The sequence below is a fragment of the Falco punctatus genome (assembly GCF_963210335.1).
Source record: "Falco punctatus genome assembly, chromosome: 1".
In the NCBI taxonomy this organism is placed as follows: domain Eukaryota; kingdom Metazoa; phylum Chordata; class Aves; order Falconiformes; family Falconidae; genus Falco; species Falco punctatus.
The window spans coordinates 29,991,573-30,005,571 of record NC_137580.1 but is presented as its reverse complement, the minus strand read 5'-3'; the positions used below and the strand labels follow the sequence as shown (position 1 = coordinate 30,005,571).

Here is a 13,999-nt window from a genome sequence, read left to right as displayed (position 1 = left end):
AACTGGCTGTGCTCAAGCACTCTGATAAGAGCTGTTGTGAAGAAAGAGCAGAAAGAAACCTTGAAGGATGTTCCTCCTCCATTTATTTATGTAATGAAGAAAAAACATACTGAAGATTTAGCCCCATAGAAAGGTCCTGCTGCTGCCAGAAATCTTGTAGGGAATGAAGGTTTACAAGTCCACCTAGGTAATGTAAGTGCTCCTGAACAAGCAGAAAAAACAGAAAGGAAAATAAATCCATTTTGAAAGTCTTGAGATTTTTGTTCAAGATGGCTGGTGGAAACACTGAGAGAGGGTCAGTTATGATATGTGGGACAGAAACCTGGAGAGATGGGTGTACATCATTAGTACAGACTAGACTTTGATCTATGGCTTTTACAGTCTAAAGGCATGAAGAGTGACTAAGCTGCTGCTGTTGAGAACATTTTCAATGGAATCTTCATTAAATTACCTAACTCTACCTGCAGATGCTGTGGAATGTTATGGGATATGTTACCCTAACCTGCAATCTTTAAAGAGTTCATCTTGATACTAGTCCAAGCAAAGATTAACAAGGGCACCCCACTTAAAGGGAGCAGATTGATAAAAGAGTATTTAGAAGAGTGTGGTATTGTTTGCCTGGAACACTTCATTCATAACATTTTGTCCACTGGGAAGCATTTCTGAAAAGTAAAAAAAAAAATTCTATTGCCATTTCATCTGTAAGTAGCTTGTCATGCTGCACATAATTAAGTGGGTTACTTCAAACTAATGAGTAAGACTAATAGCAGGAGATGAAAGAATCATTCTCTTCAATACACTAAACAGGTTCAGCTGCCTCATCCACTCCCTGTATGACATGTGCTTTAGACTCCTGACCATCCCTGTACCTGCCAGCTATCAATGTCTCCATTTTCTTTACATTTCTCTAATTTATTCCTCTTATTTGTCCCAAAACTGGAGAGAATATACCAGGTATGACCTCCCAGTGCTAAGAAAAGGGGAATTCTGTCAGTTTCCTGAGGGCACTAATAGGCTTTCATGGCCTTGAACAGCCTCCCCTGTGGCTTTCACCCCTCGAATCCCCTTCCACTGGACCAAGGACTCCATTTAAGCTCAGGTTGGGACCTTTAGTCCTGGCCTGAGGTATCCTGTATGTGTGTGCTGAGTCTGGCCGTGGACCCTTGATCTGTGGATGGACTTCCAGGCTTGTCATCAGACCTCTAGTGACTAGATTTTCCTGGCAGTCACAGGGATATGTCTGATCCTAGTTACCATCATCATGCCTAAGCCTGCTGCTGGCTGACTTCCTAGTTTTACCATGAACCTTCTTCAACAACCATGGACCATGATGATGTGGACCTGGCTGAACCTGGCTGCCATACTTGAGCCTCCCCTGTACACCTTACTTGGATACTGTGGGACAGTTCTACCTGGCAAGATCCCTGCCCTGATGAATGTGTTACTGTGCTTGACTCCCAGCACCCTCTCCTTTAAAGAACAGCTGGCCCTCAATGTTCCTCTTTCCCATCTTACTGCACACTGGCTTTTTTAACTTGGCAGATCTTTTTCTGTGAAGTTCCTACTCAGTCAGCCCCTTTCTAGCCTGTTATGATGCATACAGTTATTATTTATGAGCTTCATAAAGCTTCTGTTGACTCCAGGGATTCTCCGCTTATTATCAGTCACCACATATCAAGCCATTAAACACCACCCTTTGAAGATGATAATCTGCCCAGTCTTAAATCCATCTAACAGTCCATACATTCAGCATAAATTTCCTAGAATAATATTCTTCAGCCTGGAAGAGATAACTGAAGATGGACATGATAGAGGTCTTTTAAATCAAGACTGGCACAGAGAAATTGAATAGAGAACAACTACTCACTGGGTCTTCCAGTAGTCATAAGAGATTAAGTTAGAGGTCATAAACTCAAAGGACCAGGTGCTAAATTCAGAACAAATATAAGGTATAACTTCTCAGAATTAATGGAGAATATTCACAGCTCTTCACTAAAATAATAAAAAAATCACTGTAATAAATAAAAAATTTCAAAAATTAAAAAGGATGCAAAAATCATCAAACTCAGAGCTACCATTTTTGTTTAGCATGGTACTTGTACTACCTACCACTGTACAGTGGAAAAGTGTAGCAGAAAAGAATGACCAACACACTTCTACTCTTCCACTGACATGTGCTGTTGACTATTAGATGGTGAAAGAGATGTATGCTTGTTCTAGCAGTCTGTGCTATTCATGTCTTATAAATACATTGATTTGAATAAGAAAAAGTAAACATTTTTTCTTATAGGAATGGAGCCTGGCAATATATTACTCCCTATTATTAACTGGAGTAAGCCTGGTTACATAGGAAATACAGACTATTTAAACAATATTTATCTAGTGAAATACAATAACAAATTGCTACAATATGACAGCCAAAAATGTTTGCCATATGCTTCCATCTTGATCATCTGATCTGCTCATAGCAAAAAATCCAGTGATATTATCAATACAAATTACCTGCTGCTGCTTGGACTAAAGCTGCTGAGGGGACATAAATATGTGAAACATATTTTTGAAGCTTTGTTTCTTTTATCCTTTCCTTTCCATCATTTAATGACTAGGAGTTCTTCATCAGGAAAGAAAAAAAAAAGAAAAAGGTTTTCTTTGCAAACAAGAACTAACTTGTTAGAAGTTGCCATTTTAAGTGTATCCTGTTGTTAGGGTAACTGCAGATCTAAAAATACCTTACAACAAAAGGACATCACCTAAAAAGCTACTCAAGTAGTTATAGCAACAGTATTTTAGAATAAAAGCAGTTCATAGAGGTGGGGTTTTTTTCCTGACCTTAAGCTTTAGAAAAATACACAATCATCTTCTTTTTATGAAGTATGTGTTTATCCAAAGCCAGATAAAACCTAAATTAAGAATATGCTGAGGTATCCCAAAGCATTTTATGTGTATATAGGCTACTAACCAACTTAGGAGCACCTAAAATTTATATTACTCTTTTCTGTGTTTCCAGAAAGTTTGTTCCCGTTGCAGAGTGTTACAAACGCTCATACCAAAAAAAACACTTTTAATTTGTTTAAGATCGTCCTGGTTTCAGCCAGGATAGAGTTAATTTTCTTCTCAGTAGCTGGTACAATGCTGTGTTTTGGGTTTAGTATGAGAATAATGTTGATAACACACCGCTGTTGTTGTGAAGTAGTGCTTAACTCTGAAACAAGGACTTTTCGAGTTTCCAATGCTCTGCCAGTGAGCAGGTGCATGAGAAGCCAGGAGGGAGCAGAGCCACAAGAGCTGACCCGAACTAGCAAAAGGGGTGTTCCATACCATAGAACATCATGCTGAGTACATAAACTGGGAGGTGGGGTTGTCTGGGGTGGGCAGATTGCTGCTCGAGGACTGGCTGGGTATTGGTCAACAGGTGGTGATGTATTTGTGCATCATTTGGGGTTTTTTCCCTTTTGGATTTTATTATTCTCTCCCTGTCTGTCCCTTTCATTACAACTGTTTGTTTTTTTAAATTATTGTTGTTGTTGTTGCAAGAGTTGTTGTTATTGTTGTTGTTATTATTATCATCACCATCATCATCATCATCATTATTTATTGTAAATTATTAAACTTTTCTTATCTCAGCCCATGAGTTTTACCTTTTCCCTGTTTCTCCTCCCCACCCCACTGTGGCGGGGGGGAGTGAACGAGCAGCTGTGTGGTACTTGGATGCCGCCTGGGGTTAAAGCATGAGAGATTCACTTTAGTGCCCCATAACAAATATGTATTTTACAGTTGTTTTCAATCATGTACATCATATGTTTATCAGATGGATAATTTCCTCCCTTTTTTCTTTCAAAAATAATGAAATTTTACTCTCTTTTTAGTGTTAGAAATCCATTCCTACACTGAAGAAATGTCTTATTGAAACTTGAAGTACAATTTTACTACACATTATGATTACTCAAAAACAGTGCTTTTTTGCAAAATAGTGACCTTTCTGTGTACCTCTCTACTACATTACTTTAAGGGTAAATTTGTAAGACACTAGTACTTTCAGAAAGAAAACTAGTAAGAATTCAGATAATTATTTTAAATTTGCCCTCTTAAAAGAGAATTAATAACACTTTTGATTGTTGTTATTAGCTAGAGAGTTAATACATAGCTAATACATAAGTACATAGCTAATAGAGAATGAGAGGGGTGTTAATCCTTGCACTTTATTAACAGGACTGTTAAATAAAGGTCTTTTTTAAAGCTAGTTGAGGTCAGTATAAATACACTTATTGTTTTCAAAAACCTTTGGATCAGGCTTAAAATCTATTTCATAACAGATGTACCGCCAAAATGAAGGTTATGAAATTATGGAGTTATCACTGAGGACATAATTTGAAAGTAATGGAATTTCATCTGTAACCAAGGGCCTAATTTGGCATGCAAATCCTTATTAGCAGCGATGACAGATACAACGAGAAGAACACAGCTTGAGCCTGACAGTTCAGGTTGTGATTTCAGGAGTGAAATTAGAAATAAATATAATAACATTGTAAATATGCACACTTGTTATCATTGACAGGTATCAAACATAAAACTCATGAGACAGTGGCTCTTTAGAGCAAAGAGATATTAAAAGTTCCTTACATCTCAGAGAAGAATATTGGTTCTCCTAAGCCAATAAAAATTTCATTCAGACCAATAGTATCCATATTTGGAGTAAAACAAAAAAAATTATAATAAATAGTTTTTTGTGTATGGATAATATTTTAAGCTGCTGATAAAGTTGAATATAAGCAGCATTGATGAGGGATTAAAGTAAAGGATACTGGTGAACCATGCTTGTGGCACATTCAAATTGCCTTCTATAAAGTGATTTTTGTTACATATCACTGCGACTTACAAAAGATTTTTATCAACATCTATGTAGTCAGTATTTTAAAATATGTTTATGAAACCACCTTAGAGAAATGAAAAGCTTTATGGATGCTATATTATGTAGAAAGATGCAAAAAACAACATTATAAAATCATAATCAGTTTGGTTTTTTTTAAATACACTATGGCAAAAACTCAGTTTTCTGAAGAAGCCACAGATAAAGGCAGGTAAGTTGGAAGAAAGCAAATAGTAAGACTGAAAATACAAAGAAAGAAGAGGGAGAACAATCTATTTTTTCTCCATTGTTTGTAAATATATTACTAATAGTAAACCTAATCAGTAAATATAGGTTGAAAAATCCTACTTTACTATGAATTCTAGCCAAGAATTGTGAAGGTAAATGAAATTTGTCAGAAAACTCAACAGCTTTGAAACGGTGGTTTAGACATTTCATGTTGTTACCTTTTTCAAAAAGTTTATAGTTGCTACCATGGTTTGTAGACTTTTAGGACTCAATAGCATGTTCAAAGAATTCTTGATATAAGAATGTGACGGTATGTAATTCTTACTCTGTTGAGTAAAGAAAAAATTTAATTATGACATTGTGAAAATATTATGCCTTCCAGGCTGACAGCACTCTTCTGAAGGCTTCCACAGGGAAAACTAAAGGAATGGAACTTCATGTTGTATGAAGCAGTAAGTCCTATTAGCCAGTTCATTCTGAATTCATAGGTTGATGCTTACACTCAGTATTCCAAAACAAAATAGTCTTCATAGTCTTTGACAGATACACTTCTTCTAGAGCACATCTTCAGTCTCCTCTGCAAGAAAGAAGAGCGCCTTTTCAAGATGCTTATGTGAGGCTACCAAACCAGTGAGACTGAGAGATCAAAAGACTGAGAAACCAAGCTTCTCATCCCTTTGGATAAGAAATCTGTCCTTATTTTGTGCTGGATTGAGCATAGAATGGGCAAACACAATCCTGCCTAATGGAATGATTAAGTGTTTTAAATTATGTTTTAATTCAATCAATTAAAAGCATAAACAGCATGAGTTTGATTGAATCAGTTTAAAGAATACACAGAAGCCAATGCAGTTGTCAGTAGGGGTGAAAAATTCATGTATCACCTACACACAGCTTGAATTCTGTATTTCTCAATTAAATATTACAACCTACACTATCAGAGAAGAATAGCTCTTGAGTGAGAAAAAATACATAACAAAGCTTTCAAAATGTGCAGTTAATTAAAATTTAGGCACTCAGCAACCACTGTCAAACATTTAATATATATGACAGCTTGATTAGCCTTTATTTGTTCTCTCTATTCCATAGACAATTTCAAGAAAATGTTTAATAAATTTAAGATTTAAATATGCTTTTAAGAAGGAAAAAAGTTTTTAAATTTAATGAGAAATTTGCCTTTTAACAAATTTCATTTTCATGTTTAGTAGATGTATTTTTAAAACACAATAGATTAGAAAGAATCATAAATATTTAACTACTTTTAATTGTGTTTTGAGTACTTAAGGGGTAGCAACATGAGAGCAAATAAAACCATTCAATTGCAATTGTAACATAAAATTGCTTTTATCCTACAATATACACATTTGTATGGTAACTTACTATGTTAATGTTAGACAAGACTTTCAGAAAGTACTTGGTTTTGGCCTAACCAAGTATTTACATCAATGATAGAAACAATTGCCTTGAAGATTACTTTGGTTAGAAGGAAACATAGGAGACAAGCTGTTTTTTAAAAGATGTGCTCAAAAAGTAACACAAAAAGATTAACAAATTTCTTATTGGAACGTATGCATTTAACTCCCTTCACAGTTATATAAGGACAACCTGATTATTAAACTGATTTAGTTCCATCAATTTCTATGTCTTAGCTGATGTACTTCTGCTGAAAATTTTTGTTCTATTAACTTCAGGTTTCATTGTAAACAACATTTGACATTTCATTTTACCTATTTTATCAGTCTAACTTTTTCAGATGGCTAATTGTTCTTTAAAGTTGTATTGGATCTGGCTGAACCCCACAGCAGCCCTCAGTGCTGTGCTTGTGTTGGTAGCTGGGAAGGTGATGATCACACACCAGTTTTGGCTACTGCTGAGCAGCACTCACTCAGCACCAAGGCTGTCTCCCCAGCCTTCCACCCAGCCCTCACCAGTAAGCTAGGGATGGGCAAGATCTTGGGAGGGGACATAGCCAGGACAGCTGACCCAAACTGCCCAAAGGGATATTCTATACTGGTTTGCTGATTGACTGGATACCAAGCAAAAATGAATTCAAAATCAAATATAAGAATAAATGCAGTTTATTATATTACACTATAAAGGAAAAATAGCATGCAATAAACAGTACTAGTTATTATGCACAATATGATAAAAAACCAATAGGAGCGAAGCATTGGATCATTACTGCAAAGCATCACAGAGACTAAGAAAAGGATACATCACCAATCACCACCTTAACATCATCCGGGCCCACACTTTGGCTGGGAAGCCCCGTTGCAGCCGGCACCAGGAGTCTCTTGGTAACTGGGAAAATTTCTACAGAGTGCATCCACCCATAGGTGAGGTTTCTGGCCCAGTCCTGGAGCTTGCCCGCCTTCATACTCAGTGAAAAACAGAAACAGTTTACACACCTAGTGTATGGAAACTTAGGCTAAGTGCCGAAGTGCATTAGCTTATGATTTGTAAGGTTCACACATGCCAGGGATGTTGGCCAGACACCCGAGTGTGGTAGAGCTACTGTCATGCCATAGCTGCACACAATGTTTACTGTCTGGATGTTCCTGCTCTGATCTAGCTTGTTTGGGGGGTTCAAGAGAAACACCACCTGCTCCCTAAGCTTACTGTCCAAGTTAAGCAATCCCTAACTAAAGACAAAGGCTTTTTCATAAGCAGTAATCAATTTAACAGATTTTCACCACAGATACCATATGACATCTGCTCAGCAATAAAAGATAAAAGAAAGGAGGAGGAAGGGGGACATTCGTTATTTATGACATTTGTCTTTCAGAGCAACCACTACGTGTAGTGAAGCCCTGCTTTCCAGGAAGTGGCTGGACATGGCCTGCTGATGGGAAGTAGAGAATAACATCTTTTGTTCTCCTTTGCTTCTGCTCGTGCGACTTTTGCCTGTGCTTTATTAAACTGCTTTTATGTTGACCCATGAGTTTTTCTCCATCTCATTTTTTCCTCCTGTCTAGCTGAGGAAGGGAGTGGTATAGTAGCTTGATGGGTGTGGATAACTGGCTAGCTGAAAAAGGTCTCATAGACATAGTCCAGCTGGCTGGACAAAAATGCACATCGCTCTCAGCTTATCTGAAGTAAAGCAAAATACACTGTCTTTGGCTGTTCTTGTTACACAATAACAGGAAGATTTTGGTGGGAAAAGAATGTTGCAGGTGGGAACAGGTAACTACAGAAGAGAAACTAGGGGCGGGCTTGGTATTTAGGCAACTAACCAATAATGAGCTTAACTTTTGTAATATGTATGAGCTAATTATTACAAGGCATAAAAGGTGACTGTAAGGGACAATAAACGAAGTCTGCTGATCACTCATATTGAGCGACTGTGTCTTCCCTCTGTCGCAACAAATGGCGCCCGAACAGGGACCCTAGAGAGGGCTGAACCTGCGAGCCACGGTTCGACGGAGATTCGGGTACCGGTCCTGAAAGCAGCGCAGGAGGCGGCAGGGCACAGTCCCCGCGCCCGGAAGCACCTACAGAGGGTAGGGTCCCGCCGGCCAAGCGTCGCCGAAGTCTCGCAAAGGCTGCAACAGCGCTGACGAAGTTATGGAGAGACAATCGACGTATGATTTGCTCATATGCTTTTTAGAAAAGCGGAGCGTTCAGGACATAGATTGTAAAAAGGAATTACTCGGGTTATTAGCGTATGGGATAGGATCCGGGACCCCCGCGGCAGCGGCGAGCGGCGGCGCGGCCCGGCAGGCCCCTTCCCGGCCGCGGTTTCTCTCCAAGGCGGCACCCCCCCACACCCCCCCCCTCCGATCGGCGCCATGGCGATGCAAGCGGCCAAGCGAGCTACCATCTGGCTGCCCCCAGAGGTCAATCGGATCCTTTATATTCGGAACCTGCCGTATAAAATCACAGCGGAGGAAATGTATGATATGTTTGGGAAATAGAGACCTATTCGACAAATCAGAGTTGGAAACACTCCTGAAACAAGAGGAACAGCTTAAGCTTCTCAAGGAAAAATACGGAATTGATTACAAACCCACCAAAAAAAAAAAAAAAAAAAAAAAAAAGTGCTTCAGATATCCCCTACAAGAAATGGGTTTCTGCCTTGAACTAGCAAACATCTCTGTGCTTAAAGAGAAGCCTTTTTGCCTTGATGGAGATAATTTATTCTGTATTCTGTATTTATGCTGTATTCTGAATGTGGAAATTGGTTGGGACTAGGAGGCTGGCTTAAAGGCATTTTGCAAACGGGATTATTATTTTTGATCATTATTGTAATAATAGTTTTTTGATCAAAACCAGCCAAAATTATTTGTAAGCATTAGGCATATCTGAAGACAATGCCTTTATTTGAATCAGCAGTTAAGGTGTAGTTTAGTCTGATGCTGTGGTTTTATCTGCTTCTGGTGAATTTTTGAAGTGATGAAATCAGAGATACAAGGTATACTAAGAGTTATGAGGTAATAAGATAATCTAAGTAAGGGTGCTGTCTTTTATATCTACAAGTGCAATATGCTTTTATGTAGCAGAGAGAAACTTTAACAATAATGTTGCTTGAGCGAGATGTGCATGTGACAACTTGGGAAAAGGGATATCACAACTGGAGTGCAACAGTGTTTCTATGTCTGGCAGAGTGAAATCTTTCAAGACCTGAGTTTAGACAGTCTATCATAAATTGTTAGTATTCAGAAAACCCATCTTAAGCCTCTTTTGCTTACATAGTGTTATGGAAGTCAACTGCTGTTGTAGAGAATTAATGATTTTTTAATACATATTAACAAATATTACTATTTTAACTTGAGGCAGTTGAGTGAGAAGTACTCATGTGTAGCATTTGAGGGAATGTCAGCATAAATTGCACTTACAGTAAGACTGCATTTTTAATTACTGAACTCGTTAAGATTCGATGATGCCATAAGACTAAGGCCTTTTATCACAAATTGGTTCTGAACTAAAAGGTGTGTGCACATGTAGATATGCACATTTGTGTTATTTTCCTTAATTGGCTACAAAATAATATAATTAGGTTGGGGATTACATCTTGGGAATTTGTCTATTATACTTCTGTTTGTTAAGGAATGTGCATAACATACAGCATCCATGTAGGCTTGGCTTGTGGCATAGTTGTCAAATTTAGCATAGACATTCAGACAGATAAGCAACGTACTCTTCTTGTGTGTATCACCTACAAGCCATTATGGCTTAGTGTGTAAATCTGTATGTAACTGTTGAAAAATCCACTTATGAATGTATATAGCTTAGAACTAATTTCCCCCCTTTGTTAATTCTTTGATATCAATGAGGTATTCTTCAGAAAATGTATGGACTGGTTGGTTGCATAAGGGCAGTTGTTATTTGGACAGAAAATTGTTAATGATCAGGGATTTTCCACTAAAATATTTGCAAATATTCCTAGTCAAACATCAGTTTGGTTTCTTTTTGGGTTTTGAGCTTGCATTAGTCCATGTTCAGAACTTTAAAATTACCTTTGAATTTTTTAAACTTTTTATATCACTGGAACAGAAAGAGCATCTAAATTAAAGCTTCAAGCTAACTTTATTTTTCAAATATTTCTGGAATTATCCTTCTGAACTGAGATTTTATAAGTTGGCTGTGTATTTTCCTGTTTTAAAACGCTGTTATTGAAAATGGTCAACCAGGCCTATGTCGCCCAAAATAAAAACGGGGGAATTGTGGATAACTGGCTAGCTGAAAAAGGTCTCATAGACATAGTCCAGCTGGCTGGACAAAAATGCACATCGCTCTCAGCTTATCTGAAGTAAAGCAAAAATACACTGTCTTTGGCTGTTCTTGTTACACAAGAACAGGAAGATTTTGGTGGGAAAAGAATGTTGCAGGTGGGAACAGGTAACTACAGAAGAGAAACTAGGGGCGGGCTTGCTATTTAGGCAACTAACCAATAATGAGCTTAACTTTTGTAATATGTATGAGCTAATTATTACAAGGCATAAAAGGTGACTGTAAGGGACAATAAACGAAGTCTGCTGATCACTCATATTGAGCGACTGTGTCTTCCCTCCGTCGCAACAGATGGGCACCTGGCATCCAGCCAAGGTCAAGCCCCTACAATAGTTTTATCATCATAATAATTTGTTCATATAAAGGCTTTGATTTTCATGGTAAGAGATTCAAATCATATCATTTTTAAGAATAGTATAAAGAAATATACACATGGAAGCAAACAACATTCAAAACTCGCACTCTCTGCTTTGATTCTTCTCACTTCAGGTTTTATCAGCTTTGTTCCAATAGTCCAACATTTTTGAAAAGAAAAATAAAATATTAAGAATATTTATTGGACTGATAGTGTTCATATCATTCATACAGTGATGAATGCTTTGAAATGAGCCAATGTTAATATTTTAATAAGAATATTTAGTTCCTGATCTACAAAACGGGCTGAAGTATTAAACTACTTCAAGTAATGTAAAATAAATAATTAAAAACCTCAAAATTTTTTACAAGCCATTACAAGAGTTTTTCAAGCAAGAACTGGTGAATTAAAAATACATCAGTCAGGAGTCCTTGGCAAAGAAGGTTCTTTTAAACATGATGGAATCCTATAAATCAATTGGATACATAGTACCTAAAAATAAACTGTCAGAAAGCGTCCTTTTGGGAATAATATTATACCTGAAATTTCTCTCAACTGCTAATGAAATTACATTTCTGAGAGAAAAGGATCATACACTTTCATATTGTATGAATACTAATAGTCAAGTTGGGTCATATTGCAAGACCAGCAAAAAATTACTGCATATGCAGCATTAAAGGAAATATGTGTAGTAAAAGACTTTGGGAACTTTAGGTAGCTTTATTGTAACTCCAGTCAGTTATATAACAATAAGTAGATGTTATACTGGGAAAAACTTCAGAAAAGCAAATTGTTCATTATTTTTATTAGTGGAATTCTACAAAAACTGGTTTCAGATACAACAAGAAAAAAAGAGAAGCTCTTTCTTTATTAAGTCTTTGCTATCCTAGGAATCACATAATTTTTTTGCAAAAAGTAACTATCAATGATCCATGATGCAACTTTTTCAGTCTCTTCAGTTGACAATTGTGCAACTCGTATGATCAGTCACTCATCAGAAACAAATCTCTTTCTGTTTCTGTTCCTCCAGCTGGGGAAAGAATGGCTTAAGTGATTTCACTTCAAAGTTTATTCCAGATTTCCTATATTGGTCCTTAAACAGTCACATTTAATATTTCATAGTAAGAAATTTTATAGGGAGGTGTGAGCTGGGCATCCATGTCCACATTGCCATTCATTGACATAGCACTGAAAGAAGCAATTTCATAACTTGCATCAGCTCTTAGTTTATTTTTAAATTCCTCTTTTGGTTCCTAACACATTCTGCCTTTGCTTCTTTCTCCAATACTACTTCAGGTTGTGGAGTCTTACACCCGTATCCTATTCTAAGTGTTGTGTCTAATGATGAAACCTAATGACTTGACTGTGAAAGAATGGAATCTTACCTCATCCTACCAAATAAGCTTCAGAGGTTTCACATATTTAATTAAGATTTAGGTTACTTCATTTCTAGGTCCAGCTGACAGAAATCCAGAAAGCATATCCCGTGTTCCAGTTCAGCATAGCTACTTCCACATTCGTACAAGCTCTGAATGTACTGAACCTGCCCTGGCATTGTTAGTTTAATAGAGACTGCTAGTACTTTGAAATTGTCTCATTAAATGCTGTTTGTTTCCAGTATAACCTTTTGCCTGTGTTTTATTATGGTTTATGTTTAAAGTTTAAATTATTTTATTACCTTCTACATTGAAATTGATGCTCACTCAAGTGAAAGCTGAGAGAGATGAGGAGCCTTTGTTTAGTATTTTTATCCCACTCCAACTCACTGTGTTCTCTAGACCTTAAAGCATATGTTGATGGACACGGTAATTGTCATCCCTGCAAGAATATTGATAGTAACAAAAAATTATTTCTACAGGACTTCCTTGTGTTTTCTTTGTAGCAGTTAACCAGCCTGTAAGAGCCTTAAAATGCCTGTGAACTAACTTCTTCATTGAAACGTAAAACTATCACATACCCCTTGTAGGCAGATGGGGGTAAATCTCTTCTCCCAGATAACAAACGACAAGGCAATGGGAAATGGCCTCAAGTTACACCAGGGCAGGCTTAGACTTGGTATTAGGAAAAAATTCTTCACAGAAAGGTCATTCAAGCACTGGAACAGGCTGCTGAGGGAAGTGGTGGAATCACTATCCCTGTTTAAAAACCATGCAGATGCGGTGCTTAGGGTCATGGTTTAGTGATGGACTGGGCAGTCCTGGGTTATTGGTTGGACTTGATGATCTCAAAGGTCTTTTCCAACCTAAATGATTCTATGGTTCTATTCTCACACCAAATAGACTTACCCTTCATCATTTTAGTGTTTTATAATTGAAAGTTTTACTCATAAAATTAACAGTTTCTGAGGTAGAGGAGGCTATAGGTGAGTCCTGACTCACACCATTTCCTACAAGAAGGTGGTCTTTAAGGGAAAATCTGTGCTATCTTGTAATACTGTATATGGGTCATCAAACAACCCAGAAACCTGGGAAATGTATGGCTCTCCTTTTGGTGCTTATCCAAAAGGTCTACATGTCCTTTTGGATAAGGGACTTAAAAAGTTTATCTTTGCATTTTGCCCTTCACTGTCTCAGTGTTTCAGCAGAAACAACACTGGCTCAGTCAGTTCCTAGAGCAAAAGAGTCTAAAACTCCAGAAAAATATAAAATGTCAACTGTATCATCTTAGAAAATTAATATTCTTTACTGAAAATGAAATACTCAGGTTACTGTAATGTCTTTGACAAGAAGAAGAAAACAAAATGTATCTTTGCAAATTAGACTTTTGCTGCAAGTGTACAGCTTAGTAAAATTAGTCAGATGATAAACAGAAAACCACTT

At 37.2% G+C, this 13,999-nt stretch overlaps 1 protein-coding gene and 1 long non-coding RNA gene across 2 annotated transcripts in view; both read left to right on the top strand.

Moving 5' to 3' along the window:
• LOC308058982 overlaps positions 1-10,622 on the top strand; it is a 44,243-nt gene extending 33,621 nt beyond the window's left edge. Inside the window, exon 2 of the long non-coding RNA XR_013926078.1 lies at positions 8,658-10,622. This is a non-coding gene — a long non-coding RNA (uncharacterized lncRNA). The remainder of the gene's footprint in view (positions 1-8,657) is intronic.
• Positions 1-12,026, top strand: part of LOC308058971 (uncharacterized protein) — a 39,450-nt gene extending 27,424 nt beyond the window's left edge. The window contains exon 2 of the mRNA XM_080375639.1: positions 12,017-12,026. The gene's annotated coding sequence lies outside the window, so the exon portion shown is untranslated. The remainder of the gene's footprint in view (positions 1-12,016) is intronic.
• Positions 12,027-13,999: the final 1,973 nt, after the last annotated feature.